The following is a 12,317-nucleotide window of genomic DNA, read 5'->3' as shown; positions in this document are numbered from 1 at the left end:
CCTCTTTTTGGAGTAATGAAAATATGCTAAAATTGATTGTGGTGATAGTTGTACAGCTCTGACTATACCAAAAAGCATTGAATTATACACTTTAAATTGGTGGATTGTATGATATGTGAATTAAATCTCAATAAAGCTAAAATAGATCAATAAATCTCTATCTTCATTTGGAAATTCCACCAAACTACTAACTTTTAACTGTGACAGTCTAACTAAACATAAAGAATTTAGAGATATTTACAGCAAGTATAACAGAGGATGGAAAATATCCTTTAATAAAGAAATATCCTTTAATAATATCTTCAAAATAAAATAAACAAATATAAATAAATAAGAAAAAGATGAATAGCACAGTAAAACACTGGGCAAAGGACACAACATGCAGGAGAAGTACAGATGAACAGAAAATTCAGAAAAGCATAGGGGTGTGGGGGAAAAGGGGAAATATTGGTCAAAAAGGTCAAAAAGGTCAAAAGGTACAAATCTTCAGTTATAAGATGAATAAGTACTAGAGACCTAATGTACAGCATGGTGACTGCAGTTAATAATTTTGTAGTGTAAGCCAGGCTATAGTATAATCATAATATATTACAATATAAATGATATATTGTAATCTTAGCTACTCCAGAGACTGAGGTGGAGGACCAATTGAGCCTAGGAGTTCAAGGCCAGCCTGGGCAACACAGTGAGACCCCCATTTCTAAAATAATAAGAATAAGAATAAGAATGTATTGTATAATTTGAAATTTGATAAGAGAGTAGATCTCAAGTGTTCTCACTACAAAAAAACAGTAACTATGTGAGGTAATGAATATGCAAATTAACTTGATTGTGGTAATAATTTTACAATGTGTACATATATCAAAACACCATATTATATACCCTAAATATATACAATTTTTATTTGTCAATCATACCTCAATAAAGCTGGAGAAAACAAACTTCTGGAGATTGGTTGGTTGTAAAACAATGTGAATATATTTAACACTACTGAATTGTCCACTTAAAAATTATTAAGATGGTAAATTTCATATTTTCTGTATTTTGCCACAGTTAAAAATTTGGAAAAAGAAATAAAAGCAAAGCAGAAAATTCATTAATATCTAAAGAAATGCTAGTGGAAGAGTTACTTGGTCCAGGCTTTTTGGAGTGCAAATTGGCAATATGCTAAAAGAATCTCAAAAATATTCATTTTGCAATAATTTTACATCTAGAAAATAACAAGGAAACAAAGAATATGTACAAACATACTCACTATGGATTTACTTATAATGACAAAAATAATTGCTGACAACCAAATGTATGACAATAAGGAAATAGTTACATGTATCATAGTGCATATATACTTTGATATATTGTGCAACAATTTAAATTATGTCTTTAAAGATGACTAAATTATACTAGAAAATATAATGTTAAAAAAAATAATTTAAAACCCACTGCATATACTGTATATAGTATGGTACCAATTTTGTGGCAAATAAGCCATATATATTGATCAAAAAAAAGTACACCAAAAAGCATGGTAGGATTACCAATGTTTTCAATTTTTTGCTTGAAACTTCTCTGAGTATTCTAAAAGGTCTGCAACAAATATGTACCCCCCTTTTTTTGGTATGCCTTTGTAATCATAATAAAGGTAAATGTTTAATTTAAAACAAAGAAATTCGGAACACAAGTCACCTTCATTGTCATGTAAGAGCCGTTTCTGATACATTAAAAGAAATCGAGATCAAATATTTATCTCCAATATTGAAATAAAGCGTAGTAGTTTCACAGTTTATTGTTCAAATAGAAGAAAACTCAGCAGAATCATATGTTTCATGTGTTAATCAAATGTTTACATTTCCTAGTTTTGATAAAAATCTCGATGGGAGGAAGGAGCAAGTTCGGGCGCTGGCACATCATTGGTGGGAGGGTAGCTATTGCTCCTGTGAAAGGCTGCCCTGATTTTTTGTTGGTTTCTAGAAACATCTTTGCTCTTGAAAGCCTAACCACTACGTAAAGCATTTTGAGAGCTAAAGTCATCCGCAGTTCAAAAAAGTTAGAAGTGTTTATTCAACTGCTAGGAAGCTTCCCTCCCCGCCCCCATGTGTTAATCTGAGGCGTATCATCAGCAGCAGACTTTGGGTGGCCAGCCGGAATGTCAGCCAACCCCCTCCGACATATGGATAGCATAAGGGCAGTCAGGGCTGGCTGTTTATTTTGAAATGAGCCCATGAAGGGAAAGCAGCACTCAAGTCTGTTAAGCTGTGAGAATCCAAGCTTTGCTGCAACTGCCAAGAAGATAGAAGATATAAACTGGAGTTTTGCCAGCTTATTAGGATAAGAAGACCTTTTAAAGTGAAAACTGCTTTGAAAACAACTGTATTGCCCAAATATGACTCTAGTGTGAGTGAATCTTTCCCCTTCTGTGTGCTCTGTTTTTTAGGCCAGCTTATTGCAGTTTCAGAAATATTTTTGTTAAGCTGACGGCTGCCACCTGCATGGTTTTAAGCATATCCCTTAACTTCTCTGAGCCTGAATTTCCTCATTTTCAATATGAGGGTGTTTTCAATTTTGAAATTTTATAATTCACTGAAACCACCACTTTTATTCATACCCTCCCCACACATGAATCTATGAATATACATTGCTTTAAATAACTAGCTTAGAGTCAGGTTTTTTCTTTTTTTTCTTTTTTCTTTTTTTTTTTTGAGACACTCTATTCCCCCAGGCTAGAGTACAGTGGTATCATCATAGCTCATTGCAACCTCAAACTCCTGGACTCAAGTGATCCTCCTGCCTCAGCCTCCCGACTAGCTGGGACTACAGTCACGCCAACACGCCCGGCTAATTTTTCTATTTTTTGTAGAGACGGAGGTCTCACTATGTTGCTCAGGCTGGTCTTGAACTCCTAGGCTTAAGCAATTCTCCTCCCACCTCAGCCTCCCAAAGTGCTAGGATTACAGGCATGAGCCACCATACTTGGCCATAATTAGGGTCTTATTTACACCAAAGATCTTCTCAGATTTTAAAAGCCAATTGGCTCAACCAAATGGCCATGAAAAAGTGGCTCCTTCCCTCCCCATCTTCCATATATGTTCTCACACCAGAGAGTACAGTCTCTGAAATCCCCCCTTCAGAGATTTATTATTTAGGGTCAAGTTTGATCCATCTGCCGTCACTAATGCTGCACTGTCAATGAAGTTTGGGAGTATGTGCTCTGAGATCAGACTGCATTCAAATTCTAAATTCCACTTAGGAATGTGACCTTGGGCAGGATATTTCATTACTCTTTTCTTTAGTGTCCTCATCCATAGAACGGGACAAATATTAGTACCTTTTTATAGGGTGGTTATAGGAATTAAATGGAGAACATGTGAATTCTCAATGAATGTTCATCATTATTTCTTCCGGCGGGGGAATTTCAGAGTGATGTGAGCATCTCAGCACAAGATGTGAAAAGGTCCCAGAATGGAAGTTGTGATGTACTGAAGCTGACATAAACCTTATCTACTGGATACATTTGCTCAGGCCTGACGTGCACGCTATTGAGATTTATATATTTTTGCAGAAAGGTTTAATATGATTTTCTCTATTTCATGAACTAGTTCCTTCTCATGCCCAATTCCCTTTTATAACTGACCTCAACATTTTCTGTCACTCCTTGTGGGATAATTAGAAACAATGGGTTTAATTTTCCTCTTTCAGCGGCTGTGCCTCCTATGCATAGGTTGCAAAGATCCTCTCTCTTTTCTACTCCCACGCTATTCCGGGGTGAACCAAGGACCAGAGAGGGAACGTGCAATGGTGGGCTAGTTTAAAATGATATAGAAATTTTTTTTTGCTGTTTTCTTAGCCCTAACATGACATTCCTTTCCTTGTTTAGTAAAGTCACACTGTGGAAGAGACCATGCCGTCTTCCACCCACGCCATCCCAAGCCACGCTCACCACCAGGCAGAAGTGTATCTCCTGCAAACGTGACACAGAGAGCTTCCCCTTTTGAAACGGTCCTGATAGAGTTAATATGAATGGATCTTGTACTTCTTTCTGTAACCAACTATCTGGAGATTTAAAAAAAAGAATGATTAATGTGAGTTGATGGGAAGCCTCCAGTTCTGCTTTGCTGGGGAAAGGAAAGGCCAGCTCTCATGACTTCTTCCACACCATGTTGGGACCCAGAGCCGAAGAAACGGTCCATCTGCCATTCGTAGGATGAGTTTTAATTTGGAAAATTATAAGTCTAGTTTGGGCACTGGAAGCCAGTTGGTTGTATAGCATGATCATTAAAAGCACAGGTTTTAAAACTGACAAACCTGTGTTCAAATTTCCGTGTAGCCACTTACTACCTTTGTAAGTAACCTGTCTCTTAGCTATACTTTGCTCCTCTTATGATGGAAATAGAAATACATGCCTCACAGAAATTAAATAAAGTTATGTAAGTAAGGCATCTGGCATATAGTAGGAACTCAGTAAATAATATTGCTGTTGGTTGGTTAGTGACTGTATTTTTGACCACTAAATGTGGCACTGAAGGTAGGGAGCAAGTAGAAGAGGACTAGCCCACACTTACAGAAGGAAGTAGACCCCCAGGTTAAATCTCTGGGGGTCACACTAGAGAACCCCATCTCAGATAGGCTCCTTGGCCTTGGATATTTAACACAATCCAAGTCTTCTCTGCTATTCCACAGTTTCGGCATTGTTGATCCTACAGCCATTGAGAAGCTGTAAGAATCTCAATAAACACCATGAATTACTTTCCCATCAGGTTTGTCCGGATTCAGAAATTCACAAAACAAATAAAGCACTTCCTAATTTATCTACCAGTATGATGTGAGTTAAGCCTATTATAGTGGGAAAAGTTACTTGGACATCTGTACACCTTTTACACGTCACCAATAGTGAGCAAAATCAGAACACCTGGCCATCTTCAATGTGCCTCAACATAATGTTTTACAAATACATGCATTTTTATATAAATGGATTTTTAGAAAGTAGTATTGTGTACTTCGTGATGTGAAAATAAGATCATGGCTAAGCCTGTCACAAGTGCAACTATGGTCTGTGAATTAGGGAGGCAGTTGGCCCCTCACACCTATACGTAAAGTATGAATGAGGAGTGGTGGATACACAGAGCGCCATAACTCTCCAGGTGCACAGAAACACCTGCCCCATCCACAGGTGCACGCAGGGATAAAGGCAAGGGGGTTGTGGAGTCCCAGGGTGGGGAGGGTGTTATGGGCATTGGCGCTTTGCTCCACTCCTTTAGCCTGTCTCCCTCCCCAAACACACCAGAGGCTGCCCTTGGCACAACGCAGCTGGGCTCTAGAGAGCTAATGAGGTGAGCTAGGAGCAAAGCAGAGAAGCAGAGCGATGCTGGACAGGAATGGGGTGGAGAACAGTGCACATCCTTTCTCGAGCCCTCTGAATGAACACATTCATTCATTGTCCCAGTCTTCTATCTCAAATTCCTCTGCTTCACTTCTCTGTGGGATAACTTTCTCCACCTCTGTAGGAGATACAAAAACAGGGGTGGGTCTCAAATAGTTGACATTCTTTTCTATTTTGCCACTGCCTTTGCTCTCCTCCATTTGAACAAAGGGTGTAGAGTTTGGATGAAAACCAACAGAGCTATAAAGAATTTTATCTTTGGATAAGGCTTTCAATGGCTGCTTTCTGTGTCCTGAGAGCCAGAGCGCTGCCTGGTGAGTAAGTAGAAAGCACTTAACCCAAACAAATATTTTCCCAGGTTTCCTTCCCCATAGAGCCACAGTGGATTCTAAAATGAAAACAGTCAGCATAAATTCTTGCTTACCCTGCACACTGTGTCTCCGCTAAAGCAGAAGGAATTCTGAATTTAGGGGAGGAAAGAGATAAGGTTGAATGACAAAGTATGAAACCTAAGGGAGGGAAGGGCATTCTCTCTCCACCTCTAGGGAACATTTCCTTGCCTTTGGCTTCCAGCTAACCAGCTGGCCTTTCCTGAGCTTGCTGTGGCTGCAGAAGTGGGAGTATACATCTGTACTCACGGGCCCAGGGCTTCCTGGCCAGCCCTGCAACCCCAGTTACGCCCGTATCACATGCCCTCTAACCACAACTGATCCTGTGGTATGTTTGGCCTTTGTGGATAGCGCTGTAGACTCTGGAGCCATATTGTCTGGGGCCTAACTTCTGCCTTCACCGCCTGGGCAACCCTGGGCAAGTCACTTACCTCTCTGTTCCACAGTTTTGTCATCTACAAAACAGAAGTGGGTAGCACCCCCCTCAGAGGCTTGTTGAGAGGATTCAATGAGGTAATAACTGTAAGAGGTTTAGAAGGGTTTCTGGCATCTAGTAAATGCTCAATAAATGCTATTTCTGTCTAAGCCCAAGGTAGCATAGAGAGGAAGGGGCTCATCTCGCGCTTGGCAGTGCTAAAGCAGAGAGTCTGGCGGACCTTCCACAGACTCTGCGCTGGGCCTCAACTGTTTCACTCATGAGGAAGGGACTGATGAAAAATGACCCTAATCCAGGGTATTTGCCTCGATAGCAACCTTTCAAAGATTAATAATGTTTAGCAATCTCTAACTTTCAAAAGATCTTTTTCTCTTAAGTAACAAAAGACAAACATATTTGTGGTAAAAATTCATATAATTCTAAAGCATAGAAAACAAAAACTAAAAGCATTCCTCAACAAATCCCGTTTTCCAAAGACGGTTAACAATTATGGGCTTTGTACCAAGAAAAAAAAAGAATAATAGTTTTGTTTGGTTGTTGCTACTTCCAGGATCCAAATTCTTTTAGTTCTGCCATCTATTCAAACAACATGAATTATTCAGTAGTTTGTGTGGCTAAATGCAAATGAAACTAATGTAGTGAAGGTTTCTTTTTTAGTCCCATTTTTAGGTGACTGAGCTTGCCTTGTTACTTTTGTCCTAGTGAGATTCATTCTCTACTAATGTTGCATTTTGCTAATCACATATTTCTGAGGCCAAGAGAGCTTATCATTTATGCAGGCACTAAATATTTATTAAGCAAAAAAAAAATTTTTTTTTTTTTTTTACATTTGAACCTAAAGACTTGCTTACTTTGTGACTTCCTAAGAATCAAATAAAGTAGTTGGCTGATGTTCCTGTGTTTCTCTACTTACATAATCAGTGCAATATATTAGTTTGTAAGGCAGTCATAATAAGGTCCTAATAAGTATAAAATACTGTCATTAAAAACTAGTTAATATGGAGAAAATAAAAACAGGTCAGAGCAGTCTGAGTTATGTGAGGTATGCAAAATTTATCAGGCCCAGAGAGACAGAGCATGAGACTTCAGTCACGTTGTACCTTCCATGTCTGGGGGGCAATTGTTTAAAGGCATTTTGTTCTTTCTTTTCTTCTCTGTAGTTTCCTAACTAGCTACCTCACCTATTATCTTCATGCTTCTGGAATTTGTGTTACAAAGAATAATGTATAGCCAGTCAATAGCTTATTGAAGCATATATTGGGGCAACCTGAATCTAGGCTCTTGGGTTGTTGCAGTCCTCAAATTTGGCCCCAATAAACCCTCTACTTATATTAATTTTGCCTCAGTTTTTTCCTTTAGGTTGACTAAAGGAAACACACACATTTATATCAATGGCCTCACTACTGAGGCTGTGTTTCCAGAACTACTTCATCTTTTTAAACAACTTTATTGATGTGTAATTGACTAATTACAATATATGTATTAAAGTAAAGCAAATATGCTCATAGCTGTGGAATCTGTCCTGGGTTCTAATTATGGCAAAGACAGCTGGCTGTCCCCTAATACCTGTTCTTCCCTTATCCCTTAATATTAAAACCCTAAGTATTAATTGAGCACCTACTTGCCTGGAAGAGACTATACTTTTCTGACCCTCTTTGCTGCTAGGTGTGGCCACGGTCAAGTTCTGTCCAATGGGATATAAGCAAAAATCCTATGTGTGATCTCTGAGAAGTGTCCTTACAAGGTGGGACACACCCTTCGTTGGTCTTCCTCCTTTTTGCTGGCTAGCGCAAGGATGTGATATTTGTAACCCAAGGAGCCCTCCTGGACCATGTGGAAGAAGCCACATGTGGACAACAATGGGTGACAACATGGAAGAAACCCCAGACTGTGACACCTTAGAGCACCAGATCAGCTCTGCACCATTTACTTCTAGCCTTTTTACAAATGAGAGAGAAAAAGAAAGAAACTTCTACATTTTGTTGGTCTTCTGTTTTCTGACATGCATAGCTAGGCCTAATCCTAACTGGTATATTAGACAAATTACAATGCCCTAGTCTACAAAACTAGAATAATAATCCCTATCTTAAAGCATTGTGAGGAGTAAGTGAGATCATTCATTTAAAGCACTTGGAGCTGGGCGTGTTGGTGTGTACCTGTAGTCCCAGCTGTTCAGGACATTGAGGTGGGAGGATTGCTTGAGCCCAGGAGTTACAGATCAGCCAGGGCAATGTAGAAAGACCTCATCTCTAAAAAAAGAAACACAGAAAATCTAAAAAATAAAACACTTGGCATTATGTCTGGCCCCATAGTAAATGCTCAATAAAATATAAGCTTTAATTATTATTATTATTTACATGAACTCATCCATGATTAAGAAATAAAATCAGCCCAAGAGCTCAGAGGATGTTTTGTAGTAATAGAGGAAAGGAGAGCCTCATGGTACCCCGGTGCCCTGGTGCCCCAACAAGGAAGCCTGGTTGGGCTTCCTCCTGCTGCTCTGTGTATCCCATCACTGCTGCTGAGGCTGGAACTGGAAACTTGAGAAGTCCTACCAGCCATGCTGCCACCTGCCGGATCAACCAAAGGGACACAACTCTCTGAATGGAACGAAAGAGCACTGAACTCGGAGTCCCCTTCTCAGGAAAGGCTTCCTATGCACAACATATGGGATTGGCAAGAGCCTTCTTTGTTGTGAACAATTCCAAATTGGAGAGATCTTAGTTTTTTCCAGTTGGTAGTGGAGAACTAACAACTGCAAGGAAACAGCTTAAACTACTTAAACCATAATCCTCCTCTCAGTATTTTCAGCAGAGCCATTCATTCCATGCACACATTGGTCTTCAACTTAGTAAATGTGGCTGTGCTGGTTTAAAAGGATAGAAGGCAATTTTGCTGGGAGAACAGGGGCCAGTTGCTGCTTGGAATTCGAAAGCTTCCTCTCTACTAGCACTGCCAGAAAATAGCCAGGAGCAGCTATTTAGGTAAACTCCATGCTGAAAGGCAAGAGGTGGGACCAGCGGCTCCACAGACCAAGTGATTGTTTTTTTTAAACACTAAAATGAAAGAGAAGGCTGCAAAATGATCAAAATTTCTTGACAATAATAAGTTGCTGACTGGCCCTGAATATCTCAGTAGGAGCACATTGTTTCTGGAAATCCTAACCCAAGTGGATTATCAACCTGAGAAAGGAAGGCAGATACTTAGGGCATCCACGCTGGCTTGTGCACCTCCAGCCCTGACGTGTTCTTCATTATGTGATGAAAGGGCCATTGACAAGATGACTTTGTAACCCTGCCCCCTCACGCTTTCCATTCGAGACAACTTGAGAATGAGAAGTAGGGTCTTCTGGGATCACCAGGCCCCTGGTTAACATAAATCCAATAACTGTCCTTAGGTCCTCGGTGAAGAAGTGCCGGGGCTGGTGCAGACGGAACTTGCAGATAGCTAACTGCAAACTAGTCTTACTGATGATAGCAGTAAGTCAATCAGGGAAACTTCTACTTTATTTATATGATGTGGAGTGGTAGTTAATAGAATGAACGACAGAATGAACATTCGAGGGGTGTAGAAAGGCTGGAATAACATACTAAAAACAGGGCAAAATATAATAGCTATAGATGATAAAGTCCTGCATTTAGTTCCAGATAGCAGCTGCATGAACAGAGGATGGGAAAAGGCATGATAATAGTTCAGTGTGATAAAGACCTAGGGAAGCACTGTCCAATCGCTCTTCTAAAGGATTCTCTTTCAGGAGATTCATAGTGTGTGTTGCATGATATTAATTAATATTTTCCTGAGCACTTATTATATACTGGTCACTGTTATAAGGCCTTCATGTATATTCACTCATTTAATCTTTATAACAACCCTCTGTGATAGGTACTATTATTATGATTATCCCAGTCTGTCTACGTGGAAACTGAAGCACAGAGTGATTAAATAATCTGCCCAATGTCACACAGTTGGCAGAACTGGGATTTCAACCACTGTCCATGCTGTTAACCACTGTGTCCTAATGCTTCTTGGAGGACTCATAAGAAATTGGTTTAACTTTGAATTAGAATTTCAAATATTTGTTTGAGCACTGAGGAACCCAATTATATCTGGTAGACTAGAGTTTCTTGAAACAATCTGGGAACTAGCGCTAAGCAGATTAGTTAACTCTAATAAAGACCATAAAAAAATGATGTAGTTGCCAGGAAAACAAAACAAAAAAACCCACTGAAATCGTGCTGTTTGACAACAGAAGCAGCATTCTGTTCAAGAGATACAGACGTCCTACTGTGTGCCCTGTGCTTGCCCGACCTCACCTGCCCAGGGCTACAGGTCATGTTTTCACAGAAACCAAAGATAATTAAGAATTTGAACATAACTATCATGTGAGGAGTGGTTGGTATTCCTGGAGATATGTGGTCTGCAAAGGAAATGAGAAGATAGGATTAACTTCTTCAAATACGTGAAGGGCTTCCTTGTATTTCTTTAGAGGATAAAGGTGGGATCAACAGGCAAAAGTTACAAAGAAGCAAATTTCAGTTTAGGATTAAGGATTTATTTTCTAGAATATAATAGGCTGATTGTGAAGTCTTGAATGCCTAGCTCTGAGATGGCCAAGCAAGAATCGTGACTGGCCGGCACTCCGGGAGACAGCTGTGGCGTGGTAGAAACGGCATGGTCAGAAGACCACGTTCAAGTCCTGTTTCTGCCTCCTGCTGCCTATGTGACTTACATTCCAGCCAGTCTCAGTTTCCTCAGCAGTTAAATAGAGGTAAGGAAATATTTCATAGGGCTCTGTAAATGGAGTCTAGCACAGAAAGAGATTTAATGATACAGTGACTGACGGGTAGTACTGTGTGAAAAATTATTTTGTGCAAAGGAAGCCTCTGAGTATACACCGCCAAAAAGGCTACCCCAGAGGTCAGGGAACAGAGAAGCTCACAGGCCAAATTAAAAGGCTCAAATCACGTATTTGATTAAACAATTTTAAAACACACAAAGAGATATAATGGGAATAAGATGCAGTCCACCAATATGCTTTCAACAAGGTTACAAGTGAGGCAGAATGTCCAGGCTATATAAAACCTGGAATGTGTAGTATTCACAGAGCAAAGACTGATACTAAGCTGCCAACAAACTGATTTTGTCCCTATGTATAAATGCCCTTGTCATTTAGTGGCAAGTATAGCATACACCTTATGGGATAAATCACAAGGCCCCAGAGGTTTGTCAATGTCTCTTCACTATTCATAGTATCATATCTAAATAGAAGATTCTATCCATACTGATAATGTTGATTAACATAATAAATTAACCAGATCTATCCTGTCTTGTCATCAACAGATGGTTCCTGTTTTTCCCTCATATTTGTCTAAGAGCCCTCGCTACAAGCTACAGCTCTAAAATTGAGTGTTTTAGAGGAAGCATCAAAGAATCTCAATAACATATGGTACCTAACACCTGTCAGACTCCACCCAAGGACTGAATTGGGATTTTCAAGTCTCTTTCAGTCCAGAAGTAGACTTAATGAAAGTGGAGCTTAACCCAAGATCAATCAAACAAGAACTAATTACCTAGGACTGAAATAACTGCTTTAATTGTGACTTCTTAAGCTTTATCTCTCAGTTGAACACTTTTTTGTTGTTGTTAGCATGAGGGTCTTCCAGCAAGGACTGGAAAACCTGATAAACAAATTCTAAAAGAGCTGTAACACTTGGACACACTTTTAATTGGTATCTTGTTCTAACTGACCCCTCAGATTTCAGAAAAATACGTTATAAAAGATCTGGTAAATTGTCAAGAAAACTCAAAGGATAATGATTGTGTAAAAAAGATGTCATATATTGATTGATTTTACTATTTAAAATAGTAGTTGAATACTACGCAAAGTGAATTTACTAAGTTTCTTTACTTTTTGTTGTGATGTAGTTATTTGCCTAGGTTTAATACTCAATACCTTTTGTTGTATCTGTATAAATAAAACAGGCCAAGTAAAACAAAACTTACTATATCAGGAATAAAATCCTCAGTCTGGGTTTCTGAACATTTTATTAAATGAAAGAGTTGGCTTATCCAAAAGTGAATAATGTTTGTGGTCATATTGTACTATATGCTTTTAGAC

The 12,317-nt window shown here is 39.2% G+C and overlaps 1 non-coding gene across 1 annotated transcript; it reads right to left on the bottom strand.

Moving 5' to 3' along the window:
• Positions 1-11,849: 11,849 nt before the first annotated feature.
• LOC138399233 (U7 small nuclear RNA) lies at positions 11,850-11,911 on the bottom strand. Its single transcript, XR_011236124.1, has one exon. It is a non-coding gene; the product is annotated as a U7 small nuclear RNA (small nuclear RNA).
• Between the last annotated feature and the right edge of the window lie 406 nt (positions 11,912-12,317).

This window comes from Eulemur rufifrons, chromosome 18, assembly GCF_041146395.1.
Source record: "Eulemur rufifrons isolate Redbay chromosome 18, OSU_ERuf_1, whole genome shotgun sequence".
Taxonomy (NCBI): domain Eukaryota; kingdom Metazoa; phylum Chordata; class Mammalia; order Primates; family Lemuridae; genus Eulemur; species Eulemur rufifrons.
Note: the sequence above shows the minus strand (reverse complement) of the source record. Positions and strands in the feature narration are given on the sequence as shown.